The following is a 5,584-nucleotide window of genomic DNA, read 5'->3' on the forward strand; positions in this document are numbered from 1 at the left end:
TGGTTCTTGTGTGCGGCGGCCGGCAGAGGGCATCAGACTCGCCCGAGTGGGATCGGCTTGGGGTCAGCGGGACCAAATACATATTGTCCTGCTGTTCTTGGAGCATGGCGGATAGAATTAAGCGTCCCATCTGCCGGACCCAAGAATTTCTCCACATGTAGATCTAGAGTAGGGACTAGAATAGAATCAAGAGTTTGCAATAATTGGTTTAAACAAAACGCAACGTTCATAGCTTTCTTAAAAATGAAACAAAACGACATTAATAGAAGCAATCTGTGTCTGAATCATAACAAAAATTCACAACTTTTCAGTTTCTTTTGTGGAACAGCAAGCAAGCTACACAACAAAGGAAGTATTTTCTCTAAATACACGTTACACAAAAATGAAACTTGGAACTTTACATTAAACAGGGGCCAGGGTTGCGGAAATAACTTGCACTTAACATGTTGTATGCTCCTCCTCTCTTTATTACTCTCGTTGCATGATTAGAGAGATAGAGGTGTATACAACATGTGAGAAACAAGTTTCTACCAAAAAAGCACAACAATAGTTGATGCTTGTTGCCGTTAGAGCTATGAGTTCATCTTAGCTACTTACAGTTTATGCTTTACGAATTACAAGAGGATTGGGCCCCCTTGAGCTATCAAACTGGTATCATCCTACCGACAGTTCCAGGCAGCCAGGTTTACGAGTCATGAATCATGATTCCTGTCTCCACCTCTTGAGCAACGTCCATTCCCCATCGCTGTAAAACTCTAACAAACTCATCTAAGCTTAAATTTCCATCTTGGTTAAAATCGAACAATTGGAATACGATTTCCACTACATTATCAGTGAGAGATACACCGCATACCTGAAATTGTACGCATCATTCAATCAACAATATTACAATAAATAATTTGGATTTGATGGAAATTAGAGAAACGAACAAAGATCAGCATCTTACATGAGCAGCAGCACATTGGAAATCTTCTCGTGTTAGCATGCCATTGGCTTTGCCATTGCTGAAAAGGGCCAAAGAAAAAGGCTGCAGTTTTTTACGAAGCTCGGCCAAGTTTTTGAACTCCTCAAATGTGATGCGCACATCTCTAAGATGTGGTTTATTGCTCAATTCCTCAACCCGATCAAGCAAATTGCTTAGATGACTCATGTCAGCAGAAGCAACCATGGACAAAGCAAAGTCCTTCGCCAATATGGTTCCCCGTAATTTATAATCATAGTGGGAAAACTCCAACCTCACCATCTACAAAGGCATTTAAAAAGTCCGATACAGCGTGAAAATAAGAACAAGTTTCTGAGGGAAAATACATTCCAAGCATTCCGTAATCAAGCGTGCATTGTGGTTTGACTGAATTCAAAATGATATTCAACTGTCTGCCTCTGCACTCCTCACTAAAAGTTTACATATTTTTATAATAAAACAGGGTAGCATCATCAACCAAATGAGTAAGACTATGAAGGCGAAGTAAGTTCCAAAAATCTAGTAGTGTTGTAATATAAGGTCAGGCCGAAGAATCAAACAAGAAACCCTAGACTGGAAGAACTCCATTTATATTCTTCTAGATGTATATTAGCCCTTACAAATATAATTTGGGTGCTCCTATTTAGTCCCCGTAATTTACTCAGTAAGCCCCCCTTTCTCTTTGTAAATTGTTTTACCCAAATTTGGAAAACAAATGCACACCAGAAAACTTATATTAGGTCTGTCATGTCTGAAAGTATAATGCCAATTTTATGCAATAAGTACCATCTAGGAAAGTTCAACACAAATCAAATATTATAAAATTCAAGGGAATGAAAAGGATCAGCGACTTACTTCATCCTGTAAATCTCTCAAAAATTTGACAAATTTATCAATTTCAAGGGAATCCTTCCCATCATTACCGAAAAAGTACTCCACAAGTCCTCCATCTTCTACAGAACCATTGACTTTTAGCCCAGTACGAAGTCCATCCCTGTGGTAAGCTCCCTGTCTATTGCAGGCTCGCATCAAAGCCATCACTTTCTTGAACTCTTCCTTGTCAATTTGTCTACGTATCAATATATAGTCGGATCAGATTCACAACCATAGTGGAAATAAGGAAGGACAATTAGGAAAATTAGCTTGAAATTTGTACGAGTACTAACCCACTATCATCGAGGTCAAACATTTTAAAAGCAACAGAGAAACTTGATTCTGGGATGCTTAGTAGTGTTACAAAGAAAAATATACCTGTGACAAAGATCATTGTTAGAGGGAGAAAAAGGATCCAACATTGTTTACCTCATAACCTGTAAAAGTACAAACTCACTATTTAAAAGAAATATGTCCGTCATTGTTTACATCAAAAAGCATGAAAAATTCAGAAGGAGAACAGCACAAATCACTAGGATTCTTTCCCCTCTCAAATATCCATCTCTTAGAAGGTTGGACTCAGATGGAGGGAAGACGGGAACAATTGCCCTCATAAGATCTCCCGGTCTCATAAGTAACTCTCCATCTGGCGTACTAGAAGACGCAAAGTACTCAAAAACCTTCAAGTAATAAAACAAAGGTCATCCGTCAACGGAAATTATATCCTGAGATAATTCTCCTTAAGAAAAGTTTAACTTAAGTTTTCAAGCACATTATTGTTTCAAGGAGAAAGATAACAGTTTTGGAAAAACAGAGAGACAGAGAGATGCTACAACACAAGGATACAACTAAACGTGATAATTCCTATGGTGGTCAGTATCCCCAAGCCATGACATCCACGCCATCCAACATTATCAATTAAACTTACATTTTTGTTTTCACCTTCCTCTCGAAACTCCTTCGATACTATCACTTATTTTCTAGACTTACTTAACTTACTGTGCAATGGCAAGTCGCCATTTACTATAGTGGTGGAAAGGTGTTGAGCCATTGCGACAACATGGATTCAAACCCCGTCGGTGGCTAATTTAACATCTAATCTAACAAAATTGATACAAATCTATCGTTTGACAAAAACAAACCAAAAAATAAATAAAAAAACTTACTGTGCAATGATAAAAAATTCCAAATTAGGCTAATATAAAAAATGAACCAACAGATAATCAGTAATTAATTATGTTGTAATACCAAATTAATACTGAGTACCTTCTCCGGCGGACTCCGCAACCTTATGCGTTTCTCATAGTTGAAGAAAATCTTTCTCCTATAAGCATCTGCAATAACCCAATTAAACAAATTAAGGGGGTGTATTCAACTGGAAATTTGAGAGATTTTAATGGATTTATAAATCCATGAATTTTTGTAGAGTTTAATTGATTTGTAGAGATTCCATATAAAATTTTGATTCAATTCCCTCAAAATATCATAGAAAACGTGAGATTTGTGAATGCTTAAAATACACTGCAAAATTTCTCAAATTACCTCTAATTCCTCAACTTTGTCAAATTCTTTAAAATCAATTTAGAATGTTATAAACTTCTTCAAAATTCTAATTGAATAAACTCGGATTCATAAGAATTTTAATCCTCTGTCTTAAAATTCTGATTGAATACAGGTTAAATTTAAAAGAATCATTGAAAATCCTAATTGAATACCCCTAAACCCTAAAAGAATTATTAAAAGATTAATAACAAAATTGAAATGTTCGAAATAATCAGAAGCCACTTCACTTACCTCCGAAGATGAACCCAGGGCCAACTTCGGGCAACGACAACTTCCGAAACAATGACCCCGACGGCCGATCCTCAACCGCCAATCCCAACTCCGCCGTTGACCAGTCAGCGAACGACGACGTTTTGAAGAAATCGGAATCGGGGGAGGCCGCGAAGCCGGAGATCCATTTGAGGAACGAGCCATCGAAGGGGTTTTGGGGAGGGTTTGACTCGAGGCACCGATCAGAGAGAGCGGCGACGGCGACGGCGACGACGGTTGTGGTGAGGCGGAAACGTGGCGGATTGGGAGGCGTTCGTGGATGAACGGTGTGGATCGAGTTAGGGATTGTAAGCGGGACATGGGAAATTTTGCGCGAAATATTGCAGAGAGGGAGGACGGCCCAAAGTTGATTAAACCTTGCTTTTTTATTTTTTGGTGAATAACCCAAATATTTTACACGACTTGGGCTCGAGATAAAGCCAATTCAACTTCTTTTAACTTTGGTTATTTTTGGATGAAATTTTTACTTTGCTTCCCAACTTAAGAACAAAAAAAGTTGGTGAAGTTAGTGAAAATGACAACTTGTGAAAAAATTCGTGGACTAGAGCACCTATAATTTGAGGTCATCAAAATTAAACTAGGAGTAAAATTTATGAACTATTATTACAATTTAGCCGAATTGAAAATACTATTTATTCTTTATTAAAAAAACTATTGTTTATACCTGATTTTGCACTCGACCCATAGGTTTGGAGCAATCGGATTAATAGAAGGTCAAGATGATGTTCAATAACCTTTTTTAGATATTATTTTGGTTTTGATAATTATATTATTATTTAATTGGTTATTGGTAATTATCTTGCAAGTGCTTGAGAATCAGGATTGGCTTCTGGATGGAGTTTGAATTTAATTGTATAAAAGGACTAGGTTTGTAATCCTAGTTTGAGTTGACGACGAGGCTTGGTGGTGGAGTTTCGACCAAGAATAATTTCAAGTATGTTTAGAGAATATGCCAAGGAATTGGAATATTATTATAATTATAACACTCGGCGGGCGTGGGCACCAAGAAATTTATACTATAAATACATAAGCATTGGCAACGTGGAGAAAGACCTTTAACTCAGCTCAACAAACAAACGTTATGCTCAAAACCTTGCTCTATGCGAACCTTTCTATCACGTCTCGACACACGAATAAGAACTATTCATGAGCCAGGCTTGAAAATATTTTTTTTTGTAGTGAAAGAATCCCTACTAACTTACATGCCAAAAATATGAGTTTTTGTACACATAGTATATAAAAGAAAACCAATACAATCATTACATTTAAAATAAAAATAATTATGCACACATAAATAAATAAATATATATATATATATATATTAGGGTAAAAGACTATTTACTATTTTCATGTTTCGTAGTTTTCAACATTTAATATATCAAGTATTTTTCGTCCCAGAGTCATACCTAAAGTGTAAATTTTGGGACAGTCTCATACATCCGTTAGTCAAACTATTAAGTCTCATGTTAACTGTGACGTGGCACCTACGTGGACAATGATTGGGCGCCACGTGTCATCCACATGGAAATTAAAAATAAATTATTTATAAAATAAATTTAAATTTAAATTTTAAAAATAAAATTAAAAATCCTTCATCTTCCCCAAATCCCACTCGTGCCCACCCTTCCATCACCCACCCCTTCTCCCACCCCCCCTTAACACTCTTTCTCTCGCACCACTCTTACCCGGACTCCCGCTACTCCTCCCATCACTCCCGCGAAATCGACTGCGACACCCCCAACCAACCCCACTCCACTCCCTCTGTGACACCCTTAACGACGCCAATGGATCCTCTTCGACGGCTCCGATCACGACTTCAGTTCAAATCGAGTCTCTCGATGGATCCTCTTCGACAAGGGTGGGGGGGACGAACTTAGGGTTTTTTTTCTTTTTTTTCTTTCTTCTAAGTTGCAGGGG

The 5,584-nt window shown here is 37.5% G+C and overlaps 1 pseudogene; it reads right to left on the bottom strand.

Moving 5' to 3' along the window:
- Positions 1 to 259: 259 nt before the first annotated feature.
- LOC103437456 (calcium uptake protein, mitochondrial-like) lies at positions 260 to 4,091 on the bottom strand (annotated as a pseudogene).
- Positions 4,092 to 5,584: the final 1,493 nt, after the last annotated feature.

This window comes from Malus domestica, chromosome 08 (genome assembly GCF_042453785.1).
Source record: "Malus domestica chromosome 08, GDT2T_hap1".
NCBI classification, from domain to species: Eukaryota; Viridiplantae; Streptophyta; class Magnoliopsida; order Rosales; family Rosaceae; genus Malus; species Malus domestica.